This window comes from Helianthus annuus, chromosome 3 (genome assembly GCF_002127325.2).
Source record: "Helianthus annuus cultivar XRQ/B chromosome 3, HanXRQr2.0-SUNRISE, whole genome shotgun sequence".
Taxonomy (NCBI): domain Eukaryota; kingdom Viridiplantae; phylum Streptophyta; class Magnoliopsida; order Asterales; family Asteraceae; genus Helianthus; species Helianthus annuus.
The window spans coordinates 62,058,962-62,077,096 of record NC_035435.2 but is presented as its reverse complement, the minus strand read 5'-3'; the positions used below and the strand labels follow the sequence as shown (position 1 = coordinate 62,077,096).

Below are 18,135 nucleotides of genomic sequence, written 5' to 3'. Positions count from 1 at the left end.
TGCCATCTTTGGGAAAAATACTTTCGAACTATTATTTCCAGGGGAAATATAAATGGGTACTTTTAAATTACTATCTCTGGGGGGGGATACGTTTGGATATTATTCATAAATCACAACTAGCAAAACTAAACGAATCTCTATCCAGAAAAGTCCCTGCTTACAATATCGATTAATCGCCGGGGGCGAACGGGTTATTAGTTGATAGCGCTATTAGGTTTGACAACCTCACACCGTGACCGAGGGGATCGGGTGTGAACTAGTAGACCTTGCATCTTGGTTAATGATGATAGACATTGACTTGGGGCTCAACAACTTTTCTTCAACAGTTTCAGTATCGCCAGTTTAGTAAGCTTTCAGATGGGGTAGCTCCCCATAACGTGATTATAAACGTCTTATCTAAACAAATTACGTTTTCAAAAGTTAAAACTGGACAACTCGTGAACTCGCCAACATTATGTTAATACCCTACTGCATGCTTTGCAGGTACACAGTGACTCGGGAGCTTGCAGCTTGGGGATGTGTAGTGGGCGTCTAAACCCGTGTGTTGGGTTTCTTAAAATAATTTAGAAATTTGAACTTCTGTTGAACTACCTACTATGCTTCCGCCACTTACTTAATTTGCTATTTGAACTTAAAAACTTTTGAACTTTAACTATGGTGTTCACTAATCCTCATGGTTGGTGGACTTTACTATTATTATAATTGCTTGTTCAGTATGATTGATGGCTGGATCCTGGTCAGTCGCACGCCTCGCGGTAGTACTCCGCATGTGGATTTTAAGGGTGTGACAAATGTTGTTATACATTTAAAACAAAATAGACTATTCGGAAAAAAAACATACTATTTGGAGCAAAACATTCCCTAATCTAACAGGACAAAGCTTTGCATAATGTAACACCTAGCATTTCAATATTTAAATGGAAGCTTACATTGAGTATTTCACATCGAACAAAAAATCCCATATACGTTGTTCTTCCGATGTAATATAGATTTCCATTTCGTCATCAAGGTCATCATATGACCGGTTGAACATACTAAATGGTTTTCTTCGTTTTGATTCAAGTGCGGTTACCCAAGTCTTATGCGTGATGTCATTATCACTTGTTCCCTTGTCTGCTTAATTTTATTTTTTGTTCGTTAGTATTAACAAAAAAATGCCCAGTTTATTATAGGCTTAAATAAGTGCTATTCTGTTTCTCATATTTTTCTGATCAAATTCAAATGATAATGTTGAGGAAACCCTATATTTTTATTTCTGTTATTTGATCGTTTTATTTCTGAAAAGGTTCTTGGGGCAGAATTGGCGATATCGGATGAAATTGATTCTGGATTAGATGTTGACGCGCTAAGAGACGTTTCAAAAGCAGTCAATGCTCTAATGACTCCCACAAACTCTGTTTTGATGATTACTCATTACCGACGACTCTTGGAATTCATCAAGCCCACTTATATCCACATCATGGTAACTTTTCTGTATTATTTGGTGTGTTAGTAAAAATATCAACCCTCACATCCCTCTCAAAAGTTCGGACATAACCATAAAAACTAAAACTAACATAAACGTTCCTACGAAACAATATTCATGCTACACTTTAGAGATAACCACCAATAAAAAGAGAAAACAGAAAATAAGCTTTTAAAATTTAAACTAGAAGATAATCCTATGTCACCCCCATAATTCAAATTGTCGTGACTCCTTAATTTTTGCTTGCCTTCTTGTAAGCTCACTATTTGTTTTAAGCCACTAATGGAAGTCATAAAGCCATGCATGGCTTATCGTCCATCATAAAAGTCTTTGAAACCATGTGTAAACTAAATAACTGATCCAACTGTCCCAGATCAGATGTAAATAGTTAACCTACTGACTTGTTTAGAACTTATTTTCTTATTTTTTTAACAATTTTTATTTTTCTTATATACATATATATACTAGATTTTATTATATTTGTAAAACAGTATTAATGTAATAACTGTTGATGCTTATTATTAAACTAGCCCTAAATAAGTCTAAAACATGTCTGAAACCCCTAAAATTGGTGTTAATATACTATGCGCCTCACTTAAAAAAGCCATCCCTTTTTAAGCGACTTGTGTCTAGGCTCCGGGCGACCACTATGCGCCTTGCGCCTTTGATAACATAGGTCATGTTATGTATATATGCAGTAACCAAATTCTAGAATTTTCGGGCCAGCTAGGCTGGGTTGGGTTTAGTTTTAAAAACGATACACCAATGTGCGCCTCATACGGCTAAGGCGGTAAGAAAAGTTTCACTCCAAGGGGTTTTGATGTTTTAGACTTTTTGTGTCAATTTCAAACGTTTTAGCTCTGGGGCTCAATTTGATGACGATGACTTATCACAGAAGTCCTGAACCCAGATGTATCATCACAGGTTAGCCCATTCCGATTCCACTAGAGAAATCCTAATTGTTTAGTAAATCTATGGATTATATCCATGGTGAAACTTTATTTTATGTTCTTGAATCTTGATAAGTGGTCCTTTATTTCTATGACTGATCAATGACTGATAGGTTTTTTGGAACCGTAGTAAGTTGTTTTTCAAAGGAAGGACAAAGAACGAGTAGTGATGGAATTAGGATGTGGGATGCGAAGAAAGGAATGTTCATAATTTCTTCATATGTTTTGTAAGATTGTTACAGTTTTCTTCTTTACTCAAACACCAAGTAAAATTCTAAAATTGTTACCCACTGTTATACCACTAAAACCTTATGAGCTTAAATCAATAATTTATTTTAAACTCACTAAAAGTGACTGAAGGGGTATGGTCCCAGATCTCGCATCAGCACGACCGCGAGTGACCATTACCTTTATCAAAACCCCCACTAGCTAACAACCTATCTGTGTCCGTGCGGGTACGCGCGAACACAGCGGTCGAATCCAATCTGCCCAAAGATGGAAGAGGACTTACCTGAATATGAGAACGGTATAATAATGCAGCGCGGCGCCGCATCTGGTGTATGAGAACGGAAGTATTCATAGCGATGCGGCCTAGCACCGCATCCAGTGAACACTTCTATCAATACAAGGGAGCTGGATAACAGCAACAGTCACCACAAGTGGCGATGCGGCTTGGCACCGCATCCCACAATCTTCGCCATAGTGAGAACGCGGGAACGGCAGCAGTTACCGCAGGCAGCGAGGCGGCGCGGCACCGCATCCTGCCCACGAGGCAAGTGGGACTGACATCACAGAGCAAGTGGCACCAATGACAGTCGCCTGTCAGACCACATGTAAGCAACAGACTGACACTGCAGTAGGACGTGGCTTCACCCCCACAACCGACAAGTCTGACACACCTGCATAAGGGCTGCACGTCGTCAGTCTGTCCTTTCAGCTCCTCCTTCCCTCCTCGGCTATAAATACCAACCCCAAACCAGGTTTGAGGTATCTCTTCACAGCTCTCTCACTATTACTACTATCACTTTGCTTCCCGAGCAAATTACTGATTCTCACGCCGGAGAGTGGTAACAAGGAGCACCCCCACCCCATCCTCCTTGTTACGAGTCACGGCTTGTTTCCTTGTGCAGGAGATCAACCGGCGGACGATCCAGCCAGCGATCCTCGGGAGGAAGGGATTAACCCTTCTTGACAAGACTAGTGTGTTAACCCTGCACGGTTAACCATTGTTTCATCATTGGCGTCCACCGCTACTCTTAGCACTTTTTTCAACCATCCCTCTCCCTCTAAAAAGATCATGTCTGATCATCTGAACATCCATACCGGGGATAACCTAAGCCCCACAAACTCAGGGCCTACAAGGACTACTCCCCCAGCCCCAAATCCTGGCCACATTGGCACATCAACGCAAGGGGGCGCATCCCTTACGTTTGGACACGACCTATCATAGTTTGCACCTGCGATTCCTCCAGGAATGAGTCTTCATGCCTGGTATGACCAGCAAACAGTTTTGCTGGCCGCAGCATACAACAGAGCTTGTGCAGAAGCTCAAGTATCGGCCGGGCACACCCCGGCTCCGCATACCCCTGCGGGTCGTACTTTACAATACGACGGTAGGGCCCCACATGCCCAACCTCCAGAAGCAGGCGTGATGACCGTGGCTCCTCTTACTGCGAGGTCCGCACGATTGATGAGGATGACTCCTCATATGGGTCTCGCAGCAGGGGCCCAGTGCGTAGCCGCCTAGGCCCTTATGACGAAAACAGGCGAGAATCCACCGCCCACCGCGGCTCCAGAATCGAGAGCCGACTGGGACCACAACCCCACCAAGCGGGATATGGCCGCACCGATCCGGATGACCATACGTATGTCGGGGAGTCACACGCTACTAGCAGCAGACCGGGAGGGCACAACCACGTCCCTCCCACTCAACCCCGTACCACATACCTCCGCGCTGCAAAGCGCCACCAGCGCCAACCCTACAGACCAAAGGCTGCAGCCGAAAACTCCAAGTCTGTCCCAGAAATTGCCCACGCAGATGTCACTACCACAAAATTCCCATTAAACATTGGGAAATAGAATGGTTCGTCCGACCCGGACGATCACATGAAATCTTCATGCGCGCTGGGTGCAACGTCAAGTGGGATGAGCCGACCTGGTGTCATTTTTTCCCTCAGTCCCTTACGGGTCTGGCAAGGGCTTGGTTCGATTCTTTGCCAGTGGGATCACTGGCCTCATTCGAGGACTTACATGCGAAGTTCCTCGCGCATTTTAGCCAGCAGCGACGCCATGAACGTGATTCCATGGACGTCATGAACATCTGGCGCAGGGACGACGAATCACTTGAAGCATTCGTCATCCGATACAACAAAGAATGCCTAGAGATAGGTGACGTTTGCGACCAAATGGCACGTAACCACTTCATCGTAGCTGTCAAAGATGAACAGATGGTTATGACTATCTCCGGCAAGGACGGCTTGCCAAAGAAATGGGAAGATGTCATAACTACAGTCAAGACATACGCCTAGACTCAGCGGTCCCTTAAACCGCACCTCGTAAAGGCACAGCCCCGAGCGGAAGGCCAGTCCTCCCGCCACGAACCTAAGCGCAACAACAAGCGCAACCGGGACACATGGAATCGCAGCAACGATCCCAAACTATATGTCCTGCGTAACAGCCAGCCCGATGCAAGGGCAATAATCAACGCCCAGCGTGAAAACCGGGCGTCAAAGAAAGAATCTCGGGACCGCAACTGGACCGAGATCACCCAGTCGCTTAGCGATGTCCTTCTTACGGACGCACAATACCTGCGACTGGCCCAACCAATGAAGTCCAAGAAGAATCAGGATCTCACACTCTATTGTGAGTACCACAAGGACTCGGGGCACACAACAAACAACTGCATCAGTCTCCGGCTGGAGATTGAGCGGGCCCTAAAGGAGGGGAAGCTGCAACATCTGTTGACGGGCGCACAAAAAGCAACCAAGCGCATCACCCCCCACAACGAGGGCACCTCCACGGGTAAGAGGACCATGTACGTGGCCTCAACCCACATGATTCATTGAGGAAAAGGAAGGCCACGCAAAGCGGGAAGATGGCCGGACAATGACTGGAAAGACGAGCAAGTTGTCTTTCCAAAAGTCCGTGACGGACCGCGCGACAGGCGCGCCGTCGTTATTACAGGCCACCTAGCTCACTACTGCACCGAGCGATTATTCATCGACCCGGGCAGTACTTCTGACATCATATATGAGCAATTCTTCAACCAATTCGATCAGGAAGAAAAGGATCGATTGCAAGCGGTGTGCTACCCTTTGGCCGGGTTCACAGGGGAAACTGTTTTCCCCCTGGGCCAAATTACTTTTCCTGTGCGCCTCACCAGCGGAAGGCACACAAGAACGGAGGAGGTGAAATTCATGGTTTTGCCTCACACCTCCAAATATGATGTGCTTCTCGGGAGGGAATCCTAAGGCGACTTCAACATGATTACAACGGTACCCCACTCTGCTGTCGGTTTCCCAACCGAAACAGGGGTCCCGATAATCTATGCACGCAGAGAAGTCATGTCGTCGGACGAGCTGCGTCCGACCAAGATAGCAAGGCCTACCCCCGGCAACCAACCAGAAAAATGGGTTCTCCACGCAAGATACCCAGAGCAAAAGGTCACTTTGGGCCATGCCTTGTCCCCCAACATCAAAGCGCACCTGAAGCAGCTTTTCTTCAGGAACCAGGATATTTTTGCGTGGACACCCGCAGACATGACTAGGGTCCCACGCGAAGTTGCGCAACACTTCTTGAATACCTTGCCAGGTATCAAGCCCGTGATCCAAGGCCAACGCCACCTTGGATCCGCAAAGAACCAGGCGATGCATGAGCAAGTCGAAGAGCTGCTCTCCGCAGGCATCCTGCGAGAAGTCAAGTACCAGACTTGGTTGTCCAACCCAGTCATGGTGGAAAAACCATCCGGGGGCTGGCGCATGTGCGTCGATTATAAAGACCTCAACAAAGCCTGTCCCAAGGAATTTTATGCACTTCCAGAGATCGACGAAAAGGTCGATAACCTCGCACCATTTTGATGGAAGTGCTTCCTCGGTTGTTAAAAAGGCTACCACCAGGTACAAATGGCAATCGAGGATGAAGACAAAACGGCATTCCGCACACCTACCGGGAATTACTGCTATACAAAAATGCCATTCGGGTTGCGCAATGCAGGTGCAACCTACCAAAAGTTGATGAACGACACTTTTCGCGGCCAAATCAGCAAAAGTGTCGAAATCTATATGGACGATCTGGTCGCCATGAGCATGGAAGAAGATACCATGCTCACAGATATCGAAAGAACATTCCAAACTCTGCGAAGCGTCAATATGAAGCTCAATCCAGGGAAATACTCGTTTGGAATGGAAGAAGGCAAATTCCTTGGATTTATCGTAACCAAAGATGGATTCAAGGTAAACCCGGAAAAAGTTCAGGCGATCGAGCGCATGCCATCGCCTTCCACGATGAAAGAGATGCAACGACTAGCCGGCAGGCTAGCTGCACTAAATAGATTCTTGGCCAATCATGCAGCAAAGTCTTATCCTTTCATTAAGACCCTGCGGAACTGTCTTAAGAAAGAACAATTCCAATGGACAGCAGAGGCCGAAGACGCTTTCCGGGAGATGAAAGAGTGTTTGATACAACTCCCAACTCTGACCGCGCCACGCAAAGATGAGCCACTTATCTTGTACCTATCTGCCGCAGACAACGCGGTAGGTGCGGTACTCATAGTGGAGCGAGAGGGAGTTCAAACACCCATCTACTATATCAGCAAAATGCTCAATGACCCAAAGACAAGGTACTCCATCATGGAAAAATTGGTGTTAGCATTGGTACACGCGTCACGATGGTTGCGACGTTACTTTGCAAATCACGTCATCACAGTGTTAACCAACTACAGGATAGGCCCGATCCTATCAAAACCTGACATCTCTGTGAGATTAGCAAAATGGGCAATTGAGCTGGGTGCACTCACGATGAACTACAAGCCGCGCCCCGCAATCAAGGGCCAGGTCCTAGCTGATTTCGTTGCCGAAGTACCGGCAAATCGCATTCAAGAATGCGAAGAAGAACAAAACCCTGCACCAACATCTTCTTCAGAAACTTGGGCACTATTCACTGATGGTGCATCTAACGAGGAAGGTGCAGGTGCGGGTTTGTATTAATGACTTTTATTTGGTTTTGTATTAATGACTTTAATAACTAGTTACTTATGTTGAAGGTGATCTTTCCTTATCGTTTGTCCGTGGTGTCTTGGCGTTATTTTACTGTCTATATAAAATAAAAGATTTTCACCATTCATATCTCCACGGTCTATATGAAGGTATGTTGGCTACCTGGTCGGGGGTTAAGGGAACGGTTTGGTAAGGGTCTTGCCCTTGTTCAGCGTTTAGAGGTCCTGCTTGGGACCTGGGTCAAATTTAGTAGGATCTCCTTCAATGCCCATAGGTATTGGATGGCGGGGATCCAAACTCTTTGACCCCCTCATAAGTTAACTACTATTAATACTATAACCCGGCTATTTAGGACTGTATCCCTGCTGACTCAGACTACTTAGCCGAGGGTAACGTCACCGCCAGAAGCGGGGCCTACCACAATTTGCATTAATAACTTAATTCATTATCTTTCAATAATCCGACCCTTTAGGATTGTATCCTTGCTGACTCAAACTACTGGGTTGAGGGTAACGTCGCCTTCAAAAGAGGGGCCTACTACAATAACTAAGATAATCTCTTAAACAAGTGCAAAAGTGCGAAAATAATCAAAGGTTATACTAATACACGTGTCGGATCCAAGTGATTCATCTTGTCTATCTGTTTTTATTTTATTTTTATTTTTCAGCATTTAGTTAGTTTTTATTTTTCTTAGTTTAAAATCATTTTTCTAACTTTTTGATTTGATTAGACGTTGAGGATAAACCGGTATTAAAAGCTCTTGTGTCCTTGGACGACCTCGGTATCTTACCAACACTATACTACGTCCACGATGGGTGCACTTGCCCATATGTGTGTTTAGTGTTAGTAAATATCGTGTTTTATAAATTTAAAACTTGGCTAAAAGTGTAAAAAGGGCATAAATATATATCTAAAAATATATACACACTCACGCACATCAAGTTTTTTGGCGCCGTTGCCGGGGACACAAGGATTTTAAGAAAGTTAGGAATCAACGGCCTAATCATATTTTTATTTTTCTTTAATTTTTTAGGATTTTTTCTTAGATTTTCAGCTTCTGCAGAGCTCAGCACGGGGCCGTGCCTGGTCGGACACGGGCCGTGCTCAGCAAAGTTACTGGCAGTTTTTGTTTTTCAAGATACAGAAGGCTGACCACGGGGCCGTGCTGGTGCAACACGGGGCCGTGTCCAACTTCCAGTAACTGGGATCTGAAAAACAAATCACTGTATTTCCGACCACGGGGCCGTGTTCACTCAACACGGGGCCGTGGTGAACCTTCTGACCGACATTTTTTTTTATTTTTATTACAGGACTTGGAACCCGACACCATCCTCACGTAGTGTATGAGCTCCAGTTCCAATAAAGACATAAAAGAACCGCTAGAAGAACCCGAACGCTTTCTCAGAAAAAGGTTAAAAGCCAAAAACCAAGAGAAGGTTTCGGGTGATCCACCCCCAATGGCGGACCAACGTACCCTTATGGATTATCTACGGCCCACCGTAGGTAATCTAGGCGCCGCTATCAATGCTCCGAATGTCGAAGCCAATAACTTCGAACTTCGACCGCATTTGATACAAATGCTCCAAAACTCCGCAACCTTCCACGGGCTTGCGGACGAGGATCCTCATCTACATATAACTAATTTCTTAGAAATATGTGATACCTTTCGGATCAATGGAGCATCAAACGACGCCATACGCCTCCGTATGTTTCCGTTCTCACTAAAAGACCGAGCGAAAGCTTGGCTCAACACCCTCCCAGCTGGTTCGGTAAACACCTGGGATGAACTAGCCCAAAAGTTTCTATATAAGTATTTCCCTCCTTCTAAAACTGCTAAATTAATGGCTGAAATTAACACATACTCACAAGAGGACGGGGAATCCTTATATGAAACATGGGAAAGGTTCAAGGAGCTATTACGCAAGTGTCCCCATCATGGCCTCGCAATATGGCAACAAGTATCCACTTTCTACAATGGATTGTTGCCACACACTAGGCAGACACTTGATTCTAGCTCCGGGGGACTTTTAGGTAATCGACGCCCACACGAAATATATAATCAGATTGAGGAAATTGCTCAAACCAATTTTCAATGGCACACTCCCCGGGGAAATAAGTCTATCGCCCCGGGCGCCCATAAGGTCGACGAAAGCACCTCTTTACAAGCCCAAATCGAGGCCCTTTCTTCAAAAATAAAAAAATTAGAAATGACAAAAACAGTCTCGGTTATGGCTTGTGAAGGGTGTGGTGGGTCACATGAAAATTGGAGTTGCATGAAAGAAACGGACGATCAACAAGAAATGGTAAACTACATTGATAATAGACCTAGGCCGTCGGGTCCTCCAACGGGAGCTTACAACCAAGGATGGCGAAACCACCCAAACCTTGGTTGGAGGGAAACCGGCAATAGTAGTAACCAACAAACCCAACGAACAAACTTTCAGCAATCAAGAAATGAGTCACAAAATTTCACTCAACAACAAGGTGGACGAGAAAGGCTCGAAGATACTATATCTCGCCTCGTCTCCGACACTGATAAGAAAAACTCGGAAAGATTTCTACAATTAGAATCTAATTTTAGGAATCAACAAGCTAGCATTCAAAACATAGAAAAACAAATAAATCAACTAGCACAAAATTTTTCCGAGAGACCACAAGGCGCATTACCTAGCAATACCGAAACAAACCCAAAGGCGCAAGTTCACCTCATCACACTACGAAACCGCACCGTAGGGCCTGCAGAAGTACCTCCACCAACGGAAGAAACAATGCCAACACATCTGCAGGAAAAGAACTCTCCACCAGAGCCTACCAAGGCTCCTCGAGTTCCGTACCCCGGTAGGTTAATTCGTCAAAAGACCAATGAGCAATTCGCAAAATTCGAAAGTCTGTTAAAACAATTGCATGTCAATATTCCTTTTATCGAAGTCCTAACCCAAATGCCCAAATACTCTAAATTTATGAGGGACTTCCTTACACATAAAAAGAAAATTGAAAATTTGCAACTAGTTAATTTAGGCGAAGAATGCTCTGCCCTCGTACTCAATAAACTACCCCAAAAGAAAATCGATCCCGGAAGTTTCACGATTCCATGTTCAATAGGGGAATCACCCGTTCGCAATGCCTTGGCCGACTTAGGGGCTAGCATTAACCTCATGCCCTCATCGATGTTCAAAAGGCTTGGCTTGGGAACCACGAGCCCTACAAAAATAAGCATACAACTCGTTGATCGATCAGTCAAGTTCCCACAAGGTGTCATCGAGAATGTCTTGGTAAGGGTAAGCAAATTCGTTTATCCCGTTGACTTTGTCATACTTGACATGGAGGAAGACACCGAGGTCCCCCTTATCCTAGGGAGACCCTTCCTTGCCACAGCACAAGCAGTGGTAGACATGAATGAAGGGACACTGACTTTAAGGTATGGGGACGATAAGGTGAAGTTCGGAGTTGGGAAGAAAATAGAGGACGACGACCCAGTCAATTACATGAAGGTTATTGATTCAAGCTTGGATGCCGCTCTCCGACGGTGTAACTTGGGAAGCAAGGCACTCCACCCAGAAGATATATAACCAGAAATCGGGTCTAGCCAAGGACCCTTATAAACGTGGCGCACCACGGAGGCATTCCGCGGATCTATCCGTAGTTTAGTTTAGTTTAATCTTTTAGTTTTTGCAGAATAAAACACACTCATGGTGGTAATGGATGAAAAAGGGAACGAGAAAAATGGAACCATGCACGAAGAACAGAGCAACCTGACAAAAATCTCCATTACAGAAGGCTCAACACGGGCCGTGCCCAACCAACACGGCCCCGTGCTGAACCCCTGCAGAAAATCACCCAGTTCAGGTAACTGGACACGGGCCGTGTTCAGCGGACACGCCCCCGTGTCCAGGCTTCTGTTTCAATTCTGTAATTTTTGTTACTGGCACTTGACCACGGGGCCATGCCCGGTGAGCACGGGGCCATGTCCAGGATGCCAGTAACATAAATCTTTGCTTTTTAACCCACTTTTATACATTCTAATCAACCAAAAACATTATTTTTGGACACATTGAGGACAATGTGTAATTTAAGTGTGGGGGGGATGCTAAAACCTTGAAATTTTGCAAAATCCTAAACACAAGCCTTACACAAAACTCTATTGGAACCGCTAAACACCCCAAATTTTTTAAAAAAAAAACTTTTTCATTTTTTTTATTTACTTGTCTTAGTTTAAGTTGGGAAGAACAAGTTCTAAAAAGGTTATATTTTTACAAGTTTACAACCGATAGCGTCGTGATAAAAAAGGAACCAATATAAGAAAATTATGAAACGGCATAACAAGTCTAGTTTAAAAGTCGATTATATATGCTTGGTCACATTAAAAACCCATTCCCACAAAAGTGAGTTTTGAGCCTTTATTGAGCATAAAAATACACATATTTAGATCAAATGCTCATTTTTCGTTTCTTGTGTGAATAGCCGCTCGGTCCTTACGAATCTAGAACTTGCCACGACGATACATTCCCGGTCCTTACCAACTTAAACCCAAGTAAGTAAATGATGGAGGCATTAGGACTAACCATTTTTCTTTCAAAACCATTATTTTTCATTTTTTTTACCTACCCAAAATCCCCCTAGATAGCCCCTTTGAGCCTAAACCTTTCATTTCATTACCCCAAAACCCTTTTTTACCCACCAAAAACCTTTTTATTTATTTTTTTTTAGTAACAAGTTCGCTTTTTCGTAAACTCACCTTTTTATGTGACGAAAAAAAATATATATATATATATATATATATGATGAAGTCAAAAACAAACAAAAGCTATAAAAGCTTGTTTGGAGAAATACTTCAAAATAAAAAGTCACTAAAAAAAAAGAGGTACTTCACGAAAACCGACGCTTGTTACGATTTTCGCCCTTTTTACTAACCACTAACCAACCACCCACCTTTAAACCCAAGCCTTCACCCAAAAAGTCCTCTTGATATTTACAAAGGTAAAAAGTTAAAAAGGAGGAGGATTGATTGCTTGGCAAGCCTATGGAAGACATAAGTTCCGTGCCGCTCTCGAGTGATTCACTAAAACATACACCTTCGGCCGAGTGTTGAGTGATCTCCCGTGAGGTATGTGAACTTGTATATAAATGGAATTTTAATAAGGCATGCTATGCCCAAATAAGTAACTCATCTTATGAAAAGTTCAAAAATAAATCATAACGAATAGGATTGTAAATAAATAAAAATAAAACCTATAAAAACCTTGGATTCCCGACACTCTAGGACAAGCTAAAAAAAAAAAAAAAAAACTTCTCTTCTACCTATTCCATTTGGGAGTGTAAGCCACATTTAAAGAGTTTTGCTTGAGGACAAGCAAAAGTTCAAGTGTGGGGGTATTTGATGTGTGTAAAATGCAACATATAAAACACATCAATTAAGGCATAAAACTAACCCTTTTTAAGTACTAATGTTGGAAAAAGAGTGTTTTTGTCTTCCTTTTGTATTTTCAGGATGAAATGAGCTCAAAATCACAAAAGAAGCAAAAAGACCACTAATTCTACCATAAATACAAGAAAAGGAACAAAAGTAGACTGCCCGGACCCTCAACGGCACCTCCCAAAGCAAAAAGGAAGAAACAGAGTCTGAACACGCCCCGTGTCCAGCGAACACGGGGGCGTGCCCAGGAAGCAGCAGAAAAGACAAACCAGTAGAAGCTTCCATTGCCCACCACGGGGCCGTGTCCAGCGAGCACGGGGGCGTGGTGAAAGTACAGCAGGCGCATTAATTGTAATTCGCAATTACAATTAATGAGGAGAGAGAGTGTCAGGCGGGCACGGGGCCGTGTCCAGCCTTCTGTTCAGCCTATAAATAGAGGAGCTTGGCTTCATTCTCTCTCATCCCTTGGCACACCACCTCTCTCACACCTCATCCACCACCCACCACCACCATAACACCATCATCCACCACCATCATCCATTGTCCATCGTAGAGTGTGTGAGTCGTCTCGGGATCCAAGATTGATCGTAAGAGTTCTTGACAATCAAGGCCATGTTTGCCTAAGTCTCTTACATCACTTGGTGAAGACAAGTGTTTAGTATAATACTTTTTATTTTTAATCTTTTGCACTTTTTATTTGGTTTTGTATTAATGACTTTAATAACTAGTTACTTATGTTGAAGGTGATCTTTCCTTATCGTTTGTCCGTGGTGTCTTGGCGTTATTTTACTGTCTATATAAAATAAAAGATTTTCACCACTCATATCTCCACGGTCTATATGGAGGTATGTTGGCTACCTGGTCGGGGGTTAAGGGAACGGTTTGGTAAGGGTCTTGCCCTTGTTCAGCGTTTAGAGGTCCTGCTTGGGACCTGGGTCAAATTTAGTAGGATCTCCTTCAATGCCCATAGGTATTGGATGGCGGGGATCCAAACTCTTTGACCCCCTCATAAGTTAACTACTATTAATACTATAACCCGGCTATTTAGGACTGTATCCCTGCTGACTCAGACTACTTAGCCGAGGGTAACGTCACCGCCAGAAGCGTGGCCTACCACAATTTGCATTAATAACTTAATTCATTATCTTTCAATAATCCGACCCTTTAGGATTGTATCCTTGCTGACTCAAACTACTGGGTTGAGGGTAACGTCGCCTTCAAAAGAGGGGCCTACTACAATAACTAAGATAATCTCTTAAACAAATGCAAAAGTGCGAAAATAATCAAAGGTTATACTAATACACGTGTCGGATCCAAGTGATTCATCTTGTCTATCTGTTTTTATTTTATTTTTATTTTTCAGCATTTAGTTAGTTTTTATTTTTCTTAGTTTAAAATCATTTTTCTAACTTTTTGATTTGATTAGACGTTGAGGATAAACCGGTATTAAAAGCTCTTGTGTCCTTGGACGACCTCGGTATCTTACCAACACTATACTACGTCCACGATGGGTGCACTTGCCCATATGTGTGTTTAGTGTTAGTAAATATCGTGTTTTATAAATTTAAAACTTGGCTAAAAGTGTAAAAAGGGCTTAAATATATATCTAAAAATATATACACACTCACGCACATCAATGCCGCAAAAGGGGATATCATGATCCTCTACCTCGAGCAAGCCTTGCAACTAAAATCAAAATTCACTTCCATCAATATCCGTCATATCAACAGAAGTGAAAACAAATCCACGGATGCATTGTCAAAACTCGCATCCACCAGCTTCCAGCACCTGGAAAAAGAGATACGCATTGAGATTCTGCAGAATCCCTCAGTACCCCTACGCCAAGTCAATGTCATCCAGTACGGTACAACATCATGGATGACACCAATCATTGCATACTTGCAATCAGGTGTTACTCCCGAAAACAAGTCAGAGGCACGTAAGTTGCAATACAAAGCGTGCCATTATCAAATGGGAGATGGTATCCCATACCGTAAATCATACCTGGGCCCACTCCTACGCTGCGTCGATCCCCAAGATGCTACATACCTTATCAGAGAGATACACGAGGGAATATGTGGCATACACGCAGGTCCACGCATGGTAGTGGCTAAAATTATGAATGATGGGTATTACTGGCCCGGCATGCACCTGGATGCAGTCAAAGAATTGCGCAAGTGTGCTAATTGTCAGCGACATGCTCCCAAGACTTTGTGCCCCAAGAACAACTTGATCTCGGTCACCACCGCATGGCCTTTTCAGAAATGGGCAATTGACGTGGTCGGACCTTTCCCAGACGCACCAGGTGCGGTCAAATTTATCATAGTAGCTGTCGATTACTTCACAAAATGGGTAGAGGCAAAACCACTCGCCTCAACCACTGCTATGATAACAAGGAAATTCATTTGGGAACACATCATCTGCCGTTTCGGTCTACCCATGTGCATCGTTACCGATAACGGCACCAACTTTGTTGCCGACGAATTTCAAAAATGGCTTGAAGAGCTACATATTGAACACATATTCTCCTCGGTGGCGCATCCGCAAGGGAATGGCCAAGTTGAGAGTATCAATAAGAGCCTAGTCGAAGGCATCAAAGCACGGTTGGGAACAGCCAGACGCGGCTAGGTCGATGAACTCCCAAGTATCTTATTGGCCCACAGAACAAGCCCAAAGACAAGTCACGGCGAGACACCCTTCAGCCTGGTGTATGGTTCGGAAGCGGTGATCCTGGCGGAAGTAGGTCTTCCCTCACCTCGGATGTTGGCTATCAACAAAATAGCCAACAATAAAGCACGCAGGCTCGACTTGGACCTCCTACAAGAAAGGCGTGAAAACGCTGCCATCAACGAGGCCAAGTACAAAACCAAGCTTGAAAAATACTACAATTCACGCGTGCGAGTTTGTACCTTTAACCCGGGAGACTACGTCCTTCGCGATAATGAAGCATCTAACGCGGAACGCCCAGGAAAACTTGCCCCCAAGTGGGAAGGACCCCACCTCATCCAAGAGGTCTTAGGTAAAGGCGCGTATAAACTACAAACGTTAGAGGGCGAAACTATCCCACGCACATGGAATGCACAACAGCTTAGACGTTGTTACATGTAAGCCATGTGTTTTTTACATTTTTTTATGTAACAGTTCAGGCCGCAGGCCATTTGCAAGCAAATAAATAAGCAATTCAAATGCAATATTGTTTATTACTACTATTACAAATGCGTGTTCCACTTTGCGGTATCCACAAAAACAGATTGGCAAAATCTTCATTTGCGATACCTACACAAAGTGGTGACCACACACAAATATTGTAATAGGCCCGCAATGGCAAAACATCAAATGTCTACCCAGCTGGGTACGCACATACGGGTTTAACAAAGCCTACACAATTCCTAAATCCTAACAGGATAAAAACAGGAATTGACTAATACTCATACGACAAAGGTATAGAGTATACTCAACTGCGCTTCACAAAGCCAACAGAGTCATCCAAGTACGCGCTCACACAAAGAAAGTACTAGTTTGTTACATACTTTGAGCCGCGCATACTTGCATATCACCTAGATATGTAAAAGGCAAATTCAGACTTAGTGTTATTCACAATAACATTAACTCATACAAGTTCAAACACGCAAGTAATATAAACACTTGTACAAATTGAACAAAAAACAATTGAACTTTATATTCAAAAAAGTCTTACACCCATGCTGTGTATAAAGGATTTACATAAAGTTCTAACATTTACATAGAGGAAAACAAAAAAGGGCACGCAGGCCAACCTAGTCCTACTTTGTACCGCTGGTACCCGCGCCATCTTTGCCGTCACCAGCAGCCTTTTCCTCTTCCGATTCTTTAGCATCAGCATACAACATCCGAAAACGGTCTACATAATCTTCCGCATCCAAGCATTCGTCAAGCTTTTCAAGGGCAGAGATAGACATATCATAGAACGATGCAAGGGTCGCGTCAAGAAGCCCTTCGGTATCCACACCATGGAACCCAGACCGTTCATCGGTGTATTTGCCTTGAGCCAGAATGTTCATATGACTGATGCATCGGTTATAACCAGCTTTAAAGCCAGCATCCCGGGCACGCTGCTTAATCAGGTCTACACCAGTTGCAGTCTCAGGCGCATCCAGGATAGCCTTAACAATCTGCAACATACAGACAATAAGGTTATCACAAGCAAATCCAAACAAGAGCAAAGATACCAGATACTTACATGCCCAATACCGTGACACTGCATCCACTCATGGTCGGTTTCAAGCTGATTGAATGAAGAGGTAAGGCTATCTCTAGCCTCAGCAGCCTCGCTAGCCCGCCGTTCAGCCTCAGTCGCGCGGGCAGTAACGTCCACAAGCATGGCTTCGCGAGTCTGCACTTCAGCCTTTCGAAAACAAAAAACACAGTATGTACAAAAATTATCAAACATACTCATGAAAGCAAAAGAAAAATTCAACAGAAAAGGCAACTCATACATGGAGGCTCCCAGCGGTCTGCTTCAAACGGGTGCGATCAGCATTCGCTTCTTCAAGAGCCTTAGAAACGCGGCCCTCCCTCTCCTTGGCCTCTTCAAGAACCTTTGCAGCACGGGCCCCACCTCTTTGGCTTCTTTAAGAGCCTTTGCAGCCCGGGCCTCTGCCTCCCGGGCCTTACCAGCAACCGCTTCAGCCGCAGCTTTCTCCTTGCCCAAAGCAGCATTCGTTGCCTTGACATTAATCAGCTCCTGACGAACACGAAACAACGTTTCATTCTGTTTGGCCCAAGATACTTTCCAGCTCTTGCGCTCATCAGAAAGTTTTTCATTCCAACTCTTGCATTCATCAGAAAGTAACTTGGCAAGAGTACGAACCTGTTTAAGCTAAATGGTTGCAGCCCGCTCCTCGGTCTGCTTATGCTTCTCAAAGGCAACCTTATCCTTTTCAAGCTGCTCCGCACCCTCACGAGCAGCTTTCACCAACTTTTCCGCCTCGGCCCGCAGGCGCGCAGTTTCCTCCTCCTTGCGACCCAATGCCTGGTAGTCCTCCATAATGGCATTCGCCAGTATGGAACTCCCCACGAGCATAGAAGAGAGTTGGTTGACCCGGAGCTCACGCG

At 44.2% G+C, this 18,135-nt stretch overlaps 1 non-coding gene across 1 annotated transcript; it reads right to left on the bottom strand.

Annotated features, from left to right (window-relative positions):
- Positions 1 to 9,463: 9,463 nt before the first annotated feature.
- Positions 9,464 to 9,570, bottom strand: LOC118490912. The gene has a single exon (XR_004890137.1). It is a non-coding gene; the product is annotated as a small nucleolar RNA R71 (small nucleolar RNA).
- Positions 9,571 to 18,135: the final 8,565 nt, after the last annotated feature.